This window comes from Triticum aestivum, chromosome 7B (assembly GCF_018294505.1).
Source record: "Triticum aestivum cultivar Chinese Spring chromosome 7B, IWGSC CS RefSeq v2.1, whole genome shotgun sequence".
Lineage (NCBI taxonomy): Eukaryota > Viridiplantae > Streptophyta > Magnoliopsida > Poales > Poaceae > Triticum > Triticum aestivum.
Window position 1 is genome coordinate 429,225,516 of NC_057813.1, and position 14,693 is coordinate 429,240,208.

The 14,693-nt window shown below is 49.3% G+C and overlaps 1 non-coding gene across 1 annotated transcript; it reads left to right on the plus strand.

Annotated features, from left to right (window-relative positions):
• Positions 1-7,357: 7,357 nt before the first annotated feature.
• On the plus strand, positions 7,358-7,430 carry TRNAF-GAA (transfer RNA phenylalanine (anticodon GAA)). The gene has a single exon. It is a non-coding gene; the product is annotated as a tRNA-Phe (tRNA).
• The last annotated feature ends 7,263 nt before the right edge of the window (positions 7,431-14,693 follow it).

A 14,693-nucleotide genomic window follows, 5' to 3' on the forward strand; every position in this document is an offset into this window, starting at 1 on the left:
GCCAAAGCGACTCAAGATCTTTTCCACATAGTGAGATTGAAGCAATGTAATCCAACCATCATCGTCTCTCAACAACTTGATGTTCAGAATGACATCAGCCACTCCTAAATCCTTCATCTCAAAACAGCGAGATAGGAAATCCTTGACCTCCTTAATAACATTCAGATTTGTTCCAAAAATCAGTATGTCATCAACATACAAGCAAAGCATAACTCCCTCGCCCCCACCATGGCGATAGTACACACATTTGTCAGCTTCGTTCACAACAAAGCCTACAGTTGTTAAAGTTCTTACGAACTTCTCATGCCACTGTTTGGGTGCTTGCTTGAGTCCATACAAAGACTTCAGCAACTTGCACACTTTCCCATCCTGACCATCTATTACAACCCCATCTGGTTGTTTCATATAAATTTCTTCTTCCAACTCTCCATTTAGGAAAGCAGTCTTAACGTCCATTTGATGAACGAGAAGACCATGTGAGGCAGCTAGTGAAAGTAGAACTCGAATAGTGGTCAGTCGAGCCACAGGTGAGTAAGTATCAAAGAAGTCTTCACCTTCCTTTTGGGTATAACCCTTTGCCACGAGCCGAGCCTTGTACTTTTCAATAGTACCATCAGGCCTAAGCTTCTTCTTGAATACCCATTTGCATCCTATAGGTTTGCACCCATAAGGATGATCAGTTATCTCCCAAGTTTCATTCGCCAAGATGGAATCCATCTCTCTACGAACTGCTTCCTTCCAGTAGTCAGCATCCTCAGATGCATAGGCCTCTGAAATAGAACTGGGAGTGTCATCTATGAGATACACAAGAAAATCATCACCAAAGGACTTTGCAATCCTCTGTCTCTTGCTCCTAGTAGGAACTTCATTGTTCTCCTCCACAGGTTTTTCAAAGTGTTCCATCGAAATGGCAGGTTCAGTAATTGTAACTGGTTCCTGATTCGATGAACTAGGCATCTCCTGATTAGATGAGGTAGCCATATCCTTCATGGGAAAGATATCTTCAAAGAAAGTTGCATCATTCGACTCCATGATCGTACCGACATGCATGTCAGGTACCTCAGATTTTACAACCAAGAATCTATAACCAATGCTATGAAAAGCATATCCTAGGAAAACACAATCCACAGTTTTTGGTCCCAGCTTCCGCTTCTTTGGAATTGGCACATTGACTTTCGCCAAACAACCCCAGGTTCGTAGATAAGAGAGTTTTAACCTTTTCTTCTCCCATTCCTCGAATGGAGTTATCTCTTTGTTCTTTGTGGGAACTCGGTTTAGGACATGACATGCTGTCAATATCGCCTCCCCCACCATGCCTTGGAGAGACCCGATGTGTCTAACATGGTGTTAACCAAATCAGTTAGAGTACGGTTCTTCCTTTCGGCCACCCCATTTGACTGAGGTGAATAGGGAGGCGTCCTCTCATGGATTATACCATGTTCCGCACAAAAGGAATCAAATTCATCTGAGAAATACTCTCCACCACGATCGGACCTAAGCCTCTTGATCTTTTGATCAAGTTGGTTTTCCGCTTCAGCTTTATAGATCTTGAAATAGTTCAAAGCCTCATCCTTAGATTTCAAAAGATACACATGACAGTATCTAGTGGAGTCATCAATTAACATCATGAAATATTTCTTTCCACCTTTTGTCAAAACACCATTCATTTCACATAGATCTGAATGTATGAGTTCTAGTGGTGCAAGATTTCTCGTTTTCGCAGTCACATGAGACTTACGTGGTTGCTTAGCTTGCACACACACTTGACACTTGGATCCCTTGACAGTGGTGAAACTAGGGATTAAGTTCAACTTCGCTAGTCGCGACATGCAACCAAAGTTAACATGACAAAGACGTGAATGCCACACATTTGATTCACTGTTGTTGCAAATATGATTAACAACTTTATTGCAAACATGTCATAAGGATAAACCAAATAGGCCTCCTGACTCATAGCCTTTACCAACAAAGGTTCCATACTTGGAAATTACAAATTTATTTGACTCAAAGACAAGCTTGTAGCCATCTCTACACAGAAGAGATCCGCTAACAAGATTTTTATTGACGGAGGGGACATAATGCACGTTCTTCAGCCGCACGATCTTCTCCGAAGTAAACTTCAGATCAACCGTGCCAACACCACGAACAGAAGCACTTGAACTGTTGCCCATCAGCACGGTTGAAGTCCCTGCGGTCTGATAAGACGAAAACATGGAAATATCACCGCATACATGCACATTAGCACCTGTGTCAATCAACCAATCAGGAGAATGACATACTGAAAGAATAGTGGGAAATATACCATACCCAACATCCTTCATGTCAGTGTCTCCAATGACAACATTAGCGATCTTGCCGCCTTTCCCAGGATGACACTTGTCATAGCGATTGGGGCAACTAGGAGCCCAATGATCAGGATCTCCACACACATGACAAACACCTTTCTTCTTGTCATTCTTCTTCTTGAAGTTCGTGTGTTGCACAGCCTTGTTCTTCCCATCAAACTTTGCTTTACCATCAAACTTGTCCTTGTTCTTGAACTTGTGGGGCTGGAAGTTCTTCTTCTGTACCAGATTGGCACTAGAACCTCCCTCAGTACCTCGAGCACGGTTGTCCTTTGCTCTCGCCTTTTCTTCCACATCAAGAGTACCAATGAGATCCGGAACGGAAAACTCCTGCCTCTTATGCTTCAGAAAGGTAGCAAAGTTCCTCCACGTGGGAGGAAGCTTAGTTATGATACCTCCGGCAATAAACTTGTCCGGTAGGATACAATTGAAGTGCTCAAGTTCTCTAGCAAATGACTGTATCTCATGAGCTTGCTCAACCACGGAGCGCTCTTCAGTCATCCTGTAGTCATAGAATTGCTCCATGATGTACAGCTCAGTGCCAGCATCCGAGACCCCAAACATGGCCTTGAGTGCATCCCACATATCTCTTACATTGTCAATCGACGCATATATACACATCTACTATGTTCTCACCAAGAACACTCAAGAGAGCAGCCTTAAACAAGGTATCCATTTTCTGAAAAGCTTGTGCCTGTTGGGCATCTTGCTCCCCTTCAGGTTTGCCAAGAGTGGCGTCATAGCAGCTCATGGTCTGAAACCATAAGACTGCTCTCACGCGCCACCTCTTATAGTGGATACCCTCAAACATAGGAGGTCTCATGGAAGCAGCAAAACCACTCAGGGTAAATTGCCTATAATAAGGTTTTTGGATTGTTGGAAATATGAGCAATTTACCGGATGATTTTATTAACAGAAATACTAGATAAAGCATGACTAGTATAGCAGTGATAAAACAAGTCATGCGATTTGATAAAGAGAAGGTAAATAATATCTGCATATATGAGGTAGAACCGATCATCTCTAGAGCAGACAGTAGATCAAGATGCATATATGAGGTAGATCCTAACATGTCTAGGGAAAACACTAGAAGAAGCAACTGTGACTGGACCTCTAACAGGAAAAACAAGAACACATACGAGACAGCAGCTGGAGCAGAGGCACTGGACTTGGGTTCGGTGTCCTCCATGTCGTCGAGGAGGTTGTCGACGTCAGGGAAGTAGTCGTCGTTGGGGAAGTAGTCATCGGAGTCCGGGGCGTCCGGGCCGAAGGAGTTAGTAGTCGCACAGAGCGCTCCCCAAAAACCTTATCACCCTTCTCCCGTACAAGACTCAAAGAGGTGCGGTTTCGGAGGCCTACTGTCCCGAGCTGCGGTGCACGCCGCAAACCGGGATGGGGAAAATCATAGCAGCAGCGCAGTGCTCAGGAACCGGTGGCGAGAGGAGGAAGTAGTTCTTGTGCGTCTCTCTGAGAGGAGCGACCTCCCTTTTATAGGCGCAAGAGAAGGAGGCGAGAGGCTGCGCCAGGAGCTGAAGGGAACGCGGGAGACGAAACGAATAGGCAGCAGCCGAAGAGGCGCGCCGTTCGGATTCAGTGTCCGCTACAGAAAAAATGTTTCAGCTTTCGAGTGACCTTTCGTATACCCGTAGTGCGTGGCAAAAATTTAGGCATCGGCTCGGCTCATTCCCGCAACCCGTGGCGCGGCGCGTCGTGACGAGGCGAGGCGAGGCGAGGCGTGGCGAGGCGGGCGGCAGAGGAGGAGCGCGCGTGGATGTCTTCTCATGCTCATACAAGTGGGGAAAGAGCCTCCCTTATAAAGAGGTCCAACTCCCTCTAAACTAGCAATGTGGGACTAAACTTTAGTTTCACCTCTTGCCTTGCACTAATGGGCTGCGTGGGCCTCTATGATTTATTAGGAATTTCTGAAACTGCTATTGGGCTAGGCCAAAAATAGACAAAATTCCAGCAGTTCTTGTTAAATCTTATCCATTGATCACTCATATCCAAATTAAGAGGTATCTGTCCCCATCTCACCGATGATGGAGAGCTAACGCATCTTTAGTACGTGGACGATACGATTCTGATGGTGGAGGGCTCGGATGAGGATATCCAACACCTCAAGTTCTTGCTCCTATGTTGTTTCCAGGAGATGTCGGGTCTTTACTATAAACTTCACGAAAAGCGAGGTGATGGTGCTTGGATACTCCGCGGAGGAGGCGGACCGTATAGCCAACCGCCTCAACTGTCGTTTGGGATCCTTCTCGACGACCTATCTCGGCATGCCGATTAGTGATGTTCGCCTTTAGGAAAAGGACCTCCGCCCTACGGTCTCCAAGCTCCAATTTTGGGTAGAACCGTGGCAAGGGCGGTGACTCTCCAAGGCGGCACGGGTGGTTTTGATGAACTCATCCCTTATTAGCTTGCTCTTGTATATTATGAGATTCTATAGTTTGCATGAATCCCTTCATCAGGAGATCGCCAAGTACCTCTCCCGGTTCTTCTGGGCGGGAGAAGGCAATAAGCAGAAATACCATATGGTCAAGTGGTCCGAGATCTGCAAGCCCAAGGATCAAGGTGGTTTTGGTGTTATCTCCTCAAAACGTATGAATATCTCTCTTCTCGCCAAGTGGCTGTGGTGCATTAAGACTGGTGCCAGCGGCCTGTGGTTGGATATTATCCGCGCAAAGTATCTACGCAGACAACCTCTCGCCTTTGCCCCCCGGGTTGGGGGATCCCAGTTTTGGCAGTCAATTATTCAATTGATGTCGATCCTCCGGATCGGCACGTCGATTGTTGTGGGCTCGAGCTCCAATACATTGTTCTGGCTGGACAGATGGTCGGGAACCAGACCATTCGCGCAAAGGTTCCATGCCTTATTCTCGATTTGCTCCCACCCACGTCTTTCGGTGGGAGCCACCCTTCATGACATATGCGCCATCTCCTTTCGTCGCACCTTTGGGGAACTTGAGCGAGAGCAATGGGACGAGCTTTTGGAGTGCGTGGCTCTGCACACTCCCTCGCTCGAACCGGACTCTGTTGCGTGGCACCTTGAGCCGACTGGGACATTCTCCACTAAATCCTTATACCGCGCGATCTTGCCGACTCCGGGTCCCAATGAGCTTACAGTACTATGGGAGATCAAGTTACCACTTAAGATTCGTACCTTCTTGTGGCAATGGGTTCGCGGCAGCCTGCCCTCGGGCACGGAGGTCCAGAAGCGTAATGGCCTGGGTGATGGCCTTTGTCCCTTATGTGGAGTTCCGGAAGACTCCAACCGTATCTTCTTCCGGTGCCCGGCTGCACGATTCCTATGGAGTTGTTTTCGGGATGTCGTGGGTGGGACATGGTGCCATGATAGTCTCCCAGACTTGTTCAGGGAGATCCTAGATTCCCCCCTATTAGTGGACCCTCCCTTTGGGTGGTAGTGGGTACCCTGGCGTGGACCCTCTGGAATTGTCGTAATAAACTGGTGATCGAGCACGTGATTCCTTGCCGTGTCACTGATGCCATCTTTAAAATGTGTGGATTTCTACAGCTCTGGAGACCGGTTAGCAAGTGGCGTGATCATGGCTTCATCGACTCCATCGTCGCAGGTCTTCGCTCTTCTGCAGCCGCGGTGGCCCCGCCATCACCACCCCCACCACTGGAGCCTGATTAGAGTTGCCTTTTTCTTGTCTTTGGGGCTTGTTTGGCTGTGCCCCCAGTCGGACCTCGTCTATTTGTTGTTCGTACCCTGAACTTGTAGTTTCATGTTGTTGGATGCTTGGCGGTTGTACTTTATAATATAAAGTGGGGGAAAACCCTTTTTCGTAATATCCAAATTAAGATCTATCCATGCAGTCTATGTTGAATTTGCCTTAGGCTGTGGACCTATGCAGAAAAACTAATAAACATAGATGATAGCTGGGCTCGAAAGTAGGGTGGCTCAAAAGCGCGCTTGTTTTCGGGTAGCTCGGCTTGAAAATTGGGTGGCTCAAAAGTGCCCTTTTTTTGTGGCACATCTGACACATACAAGAATCTTGATAATCTTGATGAGCATACATGTGGACTTGACATTTTTCCAAGTTCAAGAGCTGGAACTCGACTTTTAAATAGTTCATTCAGATTAAATGTGCATTTGTGTTGACATTCAATGTTAAAATTTATGATGATTATTCATCAGCTCTGGCTCTACTCAGGATCAATTAGTTAGTTTGGACTTCAGACCTTTGAAGAAATTGGTACTCACCTGGCAATATGGGAGCATTCCATAAAATTTGTTTTCCACACTTAATATTCTTGTACCTGAGTACTGAAGAATGCGGCCAGTCTTCTTACTGCTTCTTGGGAAAATTACTTCCTTAAGGAGCATGATAGACAAGTACAGATTGTTCCCATGTTATGATAGACAATGGATCTTCCTCTTGGTGTGACATTCTGCGAGACATTTTAACTTGCTAATTTTTCTTTGATGTTAGCCTGAGAGAGAACCCAGGAAGCTTTCGCTACACCTTGTGAAGAGTTTAGGAACAACGGATCTCAGCCTTGGTGTGGTCTTCCCTGAGAGTTATCGTAAAGAGCTGGCAACTACTCCTTCCGTCCGGAAATACTTGTCATCAAAATAGACAAAAAAGGATGTATCTAAAATTAAAATGCATCTAGATACATCCCCTTTTATTCATTTTAATGACAAGTATTTCCGGACGGAGGGAGTATTTCCTGACTTGTCATGGGATGTCTGTATTTGTATTTAGAGAAGGGTAAGTGATAGAACCTACAGTCAGATTCAACGATTAGATTTGCATCCTTTTGTTTATCCAAATGTCTAGCGTGTACAAGATAATGTTTGTGAGTTCGTATCCACTCTAAATGCGCAAAGATAATTGATCACAAAGAAGGACACACCTGATGAATTATCGCGCAATACAAAAAGGACACACTCTTAAGTTTGCATCCTTCTTTCCGATATGAGCTTTAACAGTTGGTATGCCCGAACTATGTTAAATATTAAATACGTGGGGAAACGAACAATAGCGGGGATAGCTCAGTTGGGAGAGCGTCAGACTGAAGATATCAAGGTCGCGTGTTCGATCCACGCTCACCGCATGTGGTTTTTTAATTTTTTGGATTACAACGTTTTTTTTTCAACGAGTCGGTCTTTTTTAAAATACCTTATTATTTTTCAAAACCATGAGCGTTACCTTTTTTGAATAATTCACGACACATGTTGTTTTATGAACTTGCAACCAAAATTTCCGTTTCTACCAACTAATAGAAAATATGTTTGGGTCTGGGAGACACAAACCGTATCACGTAATGTGGCATACAAAATGTCTTTTTCTGAAGAAATATGAGGGAGACGGGGCGGCAAAGGAAATGGGTTTATTTATTTATCAATTTTTTGGATCGCGACTTTTTATTTTGCAACGAGTCGGTCTTTTTTAAATACCTTATTATTTTTCAAAAACATGAGCGTTACCTTTTTTTGAATAATTCACGACACATGATGTTTTATGAACTTGCAACCAAAATTTCAGTTTCTACCAACTAATAGAAAATATGTTTGGCTCTGGAGACACAAACCGTATCAAGTAATGTGGCATACAAAAAGTCTTTTTCTGGTTTCACCACATTGCTAAGATGGAACAACATCTCCTCCCCCGCCCCTAGCGAGCCCCTCCCCCGCCGGCGGCCACTCCGGCCCCGGCGTCCACCCCTCTCTCTCCCCCCTCCCGCCGGTGGCCACCCCGGCCCCGGCGTCCACCCCTCTGTCTCCGGCGGCCTCGAGGAGCCCGGAGCTCCCGTTCTCCCCCCGCCCCCGCGGGCTCCTCCCGCTTCCGCTCGCGCCCGGCATGGCGGACGGCCCCGCGAGCCCGGCGTCGGTGTCCTCCAGGCTCCAGCCCATCGTCTCCGGGCCCGGGCTGTCGGGCTCGTCCGGATCTGAGGGTGATTCGACCTGTGCTGGAGGCGCGCCGACTGGTGCCAATCCTGGGCCGGCTGCGGGATCTGCAGTCCCATGGCGCAAGCCGGGGCCTTCACGCAAAGCTCTATGGTGCAAGAGGAAAGCTTTCCAGAAGATGACGGCGGCGGGAGGATCCAGGTCGCGCTCGCCTGCCTCGTCGCCGGAAAGGAGGGAGATTCCGGCTGATCTGTTCGACCTCTGTTTCAAGTGCTTTCGGGAGGGACACCGAAGAGAGGAATGCAAATTCCTCCCGCTCTGCATCCGGTGTGGACTGGAGGGCCACATCTCCACGGAGTGCAAGCGGCCGAGGAGCCCAAGGTCGGAGGAAGAGCTCCGGAGAGACGCTGTTGCCAAGGTAGCGCGGTCTTCGCAGCAGCTAATGCAGGCTGGACTTGCGCACAGGCTGTCGCCGACGGCTAGGCAGACCGCTCCGCTGGAGAGGTCCTCGCCAGTCCCGGTGGACACCGCACCTATGGGGTTCGAGCAGGCAACAGCATCTGCAGCCGCGGCTACTGGTGGCGTTTGCGTGCTCCGTCGGACGCAGGAGATTGACGATGTTGAGATGCGGCTTCGCTTGGCAGTGGTGGCGTATGTGGGCGGCAACAGACCGGCGGTGTCGTGCCAGAAGGCGGCTGAGGCTATTTCCACGGAGCTGTGCATTCCCCGTCATAGGTTCTCGGTTCACAAGTTTCATCTGGAGGACTTCCTTGTGGTGTTCGCGGCGCCAGACCTTCGCAACAGGGCGCTTGCGGCAGGCACTGTCGAGCATGACTTCTTCAAGCTATATGTCAAACCGTGGCTCAAGCAAGCGCAGGCAGTCACCAGGGTTATGCGGCCACAAGTTGATCTGATGATCGAGGGAGTTCCTTCTCATGCATGGACGATTGAGACAGCGGCGGAGCTGCTTGGCTCGGCTTGTTTGATAGAGAGTCTGGCACCAGAAACAAAGAACAGAGAAGACCTCTCCCTCTTCAAGTTGCGAGCCTGGTGTGTAGACCCGGAGGAGGTGCCGGTGGACAAGCGCCTTTGGGTGCCGGAGCCGGAGACGAATGCCGGACCGGGCGCTCGAATGCCTACGTCCCGGGCATTGCTGGAGTACAGAACCATCATCCACATTGGGAGAATTCGTGACCATGAGGGTCCGGAGCGCTGGTTGAGACCGCCTAGCTCAGATGGGAGCGGACAAAGTGGAGTGCCGGAGGACTCCGGAGGTTACTCCGGTCAGGGCAAGTGGCGTGTCATGCCATGGACAAGGGGCGTCCGTGATCACCGTGGCGGGGCACCGGCTGGAGGCGCACCGGGCCACTCATACAGACAGGCTTTGCTCGGTCGGATTGGGCCATCGGCTTGGAGGATCCCGCCGATGGATGCTGGCGCGGCGGCGATGGCATGCGCGCTCAGGGCCAGCTCCATGGTGAATGCGGCAGGCTTGGGTCAGGAGGATGTGACTACAGATGCTCGTGCTCCTGCTATGCAGCAGCCGCAGCTGGCCATAGAAGATCCAGGGAGGAGTTTGGCTGTTGGGCCAGGCCTCACAGCTGTGGTGGCCGATCCGATGCCAATCGCTGTGCCGGGGCAAGGGCAGACCGCTTTTGACCAGGAAGAGATAAGACCGGAGCCAATAAGATAACTGATGTGGGCGCAGGAAATTCGGGGGAGGCAGTCGAGAACGTGCCTACTTCTGATCCCGAGGAAGCGGACAAATCTCTGGGCGAGGCAGTTGAGAAAGAGACGTTGGGCGAGGCCAACCTGGCCGTGCCAGTGGTGGAGCTAATCCCGATCAATCCCAGCATGGATGACGGGACAGAGGATTCGGCGCCTCCGGTGATGGGATGTCCCGTGGGGGCCACCACCACCCAACCCCATGCGGGAATAGGAGAGGGGGCTATGCAGCCTGATGCCTCGCTGGTGCTTCTGCCAGACAAAGTCACAGATGGGTGGGCACCAGTTTCGGATGCTCTACAGCTAGCGACAACAGTGGAGATGGCACGATCAGCAGAAGATACTACAGAGCTGGGTCCCACTATCCAAGAGCCCGAGGCGGATGTGGTGGAGGCCGATGTGACCACGAGAGGTACATGCATGCAGGAGTGGCTGCATAGCGGACGCGTTCCGGAAGCTAGTGCAATGGCATCTGTACACCAAGAGAAGCGATTATCTACCAAGGAGATGGCGGCACTGGGTAATATCAAGGCGTTTTGTGCTGGGCTCCTCAAAAAGCTAGCACCGCCGCTTCTCAAGGAGTTTGAAGGGCTTCGTGGGGGCAAAACAGGGCAGGGCCCATTCACGCCACGCCGTGCAACCCGGTCCGTCTGTGCCGGTGGTACAAGCAAGACGAAAGCTTCAGCAGCTGAAACAGTTCTACTCAAAACCTTGGGATTTGACTGTGATGAACTGGCGGTCTCGGAGGATGCGCTAGGTCAGCTGTGAATGGTGTTTGACTCACCTCTCCAGGAGCCACAGTTGAGAGCCATAGCAGTGATCTTCGGGGAGGCGATTCCGCTCAATCTTGCGGAGGAGGCAGGGATGGCTGAGCCGATCTTGGCGCAGTAGGTGTGTTTGCACCTATGGTGTTGGAGACATCTTTTTAGATGTCGTTCAACGCCCTGGAGTTAGTGTGCTGGAATGTTCGTGGGCTTAACAATCCGGCCAAAAGGAAGGTGCTTAGAGGGTTCGTGGACTCTGTCCGTGCGGCAATTATATGTATCTTAGAAACTAAGTTAGAGGTGGTGGACACTTTTGTAATCTTGCAATGCATGGGACCGACTTATGATGGTTTCACATATTTGCCGGCATTGGATACTAGAGGGGGCATTTTTCTGGCTTGGGACACCACGAGGGTACGCTTGACAAATTTTGTCAACGACTCCCATAGTATCACTGGATATGTCTCGCCCACGGAGGGAGTGCCATGGTGGCTAACAGTAGTATACGGACCGCAGGAGGATGAGCACAAGATCAATTTCTTGAATGAGCTTTCGGAGCATAGATCGCTCTGCCCAGGGCCTTGGCTAGTTATAGGAGACTTTAACCTTATCCTATACGTGGCAGACAAAAGCAACTCCAACTTGGACAGGAGAATGATGGGGAAGTTCAAGCGTTTCATGGATGATAACGCGCTCAAGGAGCTCTTTCTGCATGGACGAAAGTACACGTGGAGCAACGAAAGGGATATGCCCACGCTCACAAAGATTGACCGTGCCTTTGTTTCCGTCGACTGGGAGCTTGACCACCCGGATTTCTTGCTGCAAGTGCTATCTACGGAGTACTCCGATCACTGCCCGCTTCACCTTGCGCTACATGAGCGCATGCACGTCAGGAGGAGATTTTGTTTTGAGAAATTTTGGGTCAAGATGGACGGTTTCTTGGATGTTGTCAAGGAGGCTTGGGTCTGCGACCCGGATATCACGGATCCCTTCATGAGACTTGACATTATGCTCCGTAATACAGCCCGAGCTCTTGCAACATGGGGACAAAAGGAGATAGGCAACATAAAACTGCAAATTGCTATCGCCAACATAGTCATCTTGCGGTTTGACTGTGCTCAGGAAAGTCGAGTGCTAACGGAGGAGGAGAGATGGCTTAGAAGGATGCTTAAAAAGCTCATGTTGGGGCTGGCCTCCCTTGAGAGGACCATTGCGAGGCAGAGATCGAGAATCTCTTGGCTGCAAGAAGGAGACGCCAACACGCAGCTGTTTCACTTGGTCGCGAATGGAAGACGAATGAAAAACTACATACCCTCCTTGATCATGGACAGACACATCATCACGGATCAAAATGGCAAGGAGGATGCGTTTTATATTGCATATAAAGAGTTGCTCGGCAAGGATAGTGCTCGAGACTTCACTCTGGATCTGGAGGGCCTAGGCGTCATGCGTATCGATCTTTCCGAGCAAGATCATGTGTTCATAGAAGACGAGATTTGGGGGGTTATCAAGGAGATGCCTTCGGACAAGGCACCTGGGTCGGACGGATTTATTGGCCTATTCTTCCAAAAGGCTTGGGAGATAATCAAGGAGGATATTGTTGCGGCGGTCCATAAGCTTTTCCTTGGCAATGGGAGGGGGTTTGGAAGGCTTAACCAAGCCTTGATCACACTTATACCTAAGTCCCCGGAAGCGAGTGCTGTGTTTGACTTCAGACCGATATGCCTTGTGCACAGTATGCCCAAGATAGCATCCAAACTGCTGACAACCAGGCTAAGACCACGCATGGGAGAGCTTTTTCAGACCAACCAGTCCGCGTTCATCAAGGGTAGATGCTTACACGACAATTTCCTTTTGGTTCGGCAAATGGCGCGTTCGATGCATAGGAGGAAAGCCAAGGGAGTGTTGCTCAAGCTTGACATCTCGAAAGCCTTTGATTCCCTGGTGTGGCCGTTCTTGTTTGAGGTCTTAAGGGCTAAAGGCTTCTCGGAGCATTGGATCTCTTGGATCGTGATTTTTCTTACCACTGCCAGCTCGAGAGTTTTGGTGAATGGTTGCGCGGGTGAGAAATTCATGCATGCCAAAGGGCTTAGGCAAGGGGACTCAATATCCCCCTTGTTGTTTGTTATTGCCATGGACGTTTTAACGGCTATCATCAGCAAGGCACATGAGGCTAGAGTGTTGAGTACCATCAATGGATGTAGCCCTATGCAACGCTTGTCCCTGTACGCGGATGATGTGGTGCTCTTCATAAAGCCAACGTGGCCAGATCTCATGTTCGTCAAGGAAATTCTCACCATATTCGGAGTGGCGTCAGGGCTCAAAGTAAACTTTGCCAAGTCTGTGGCGATCATGATCAGGGCTGAAAGTGAGGATGAGGAGCTTGTCAAGTCTGCTCTACCATGGAAGATTGACAACTTTCCATGCAAGTATCTAGGGCTCCAACTAAGCATAAAGCAACTAAAAAGATCCGAGTGGTAGCCCATTGTAGATACAGCACTACACATTTTGCCAGGATGGCAAAGGGGACTGGTGACGAGACCTGGGAGGCTCATACTTGTCAACCAAGTCATGAGGGCGCGCGCTACACATCACCTAATGATCGCGGAGGCGCCACAATGGGCTCTGGAAAGAGTGGACAAAGGTTGTAGGGCTTTCTTCTGGGCCGGGACGGAGGCGGTACATGGGGGCAAATGTGTTGTCTCATGGACCAAGGTGTGCAGGCCAAAGCACGGATGAGTCTAGGCCTTGGCAAGGACTCAATTTGACTGCGGACAAAAAAGTGGATCAAGCCTTTGGGAGCCTAGTTAAGTGGGAAGTTGGATCGGGAGACAAGATCTTGTTTTGGAAAGACCGTTGGATACATGGTGCAACAATCAAAGAGATTGCCCCATTGGTGGTGGCAAAGGTGCGGACGCAAGTTGCAAACAGGACACTCGTGCGAGAGGCGATGCACATGCATTCATGGATGGATGATCTTGTAGGAGACCTATGCACGGAGGGTCTCACTCAGTTCATCGGGCTTTGGGAGATGCTCATGGAGGTCTAGCTGAATGCTCAGTTTGAGGACCGCCCCATCTGGGCCTGGAGTGCATCGGGCGTATATTCTGCATCCTCGGCGTACAAGATGTTGTGTGAGGGAGGAACTAGATTCCATTCCTTCGGAGCAATATGGAAGTGTTGGGCACCTCTTGCGTGCCAGATTTTCATGTGGCTCGCGGTGCAATATCGTCTCTGGACATCAGACAGGAGAGCCAGGCATGGGTTGCAGGACCAAATCTCACCATGCTACATGTGTGATCAGGAGGAGGACATGGTTGATCATATATTACTGCAATGCGTCTTCTCGCGGCAAGTGTGGTTCCGTTGCATCGCCAGGATAGGTCTGATGGCTGACTTATGCCCATCCAACATCTCGAGGCTGGTGCAGTGGTGGTCAGAAGGCAGAAAGCGAATACAGAAGCAATCTCGGAAAGGCTTTGACACTTTCGTGATGCTAATCTGTTGGACGCTATGGAAGCAAAGGAACGCGAGGGTTTTTGGCACCGGATTGATTAAGAACGAATGGGATACGGTGGACCTGATCTTCGATGATCTCAGGACTTGGGCAAGAGCAGGAGCGTTTGGAGGACATATAGATATAGAGTAGTCGAGTAGCCTTAGGGAGTGGCGTGGAGGGTTGGTTAGGGTCGACTTGTGACCTTTAACTAGCACATGTGTAATCTCTTGTACATATTTTTCTCCCTTCTATAAAGCTAAGGTACGCCTTTGGCGTACCCTAAAAAAAAGTCTTTTTCTGGAGAAATATGAGGGAGATGGGCGGCAAAGGAAATGGGTTTATTTGCGATACAACACAACGTTGAACAAGGCGTGGGTTTTAATAACATATTTTTTTAAATCATGTGCATGACCTTTTTCTAAATATTTTTTTCACAATTCATGATGTTTTATACAACACTCAACCAAAATTCTCCGTTTTTA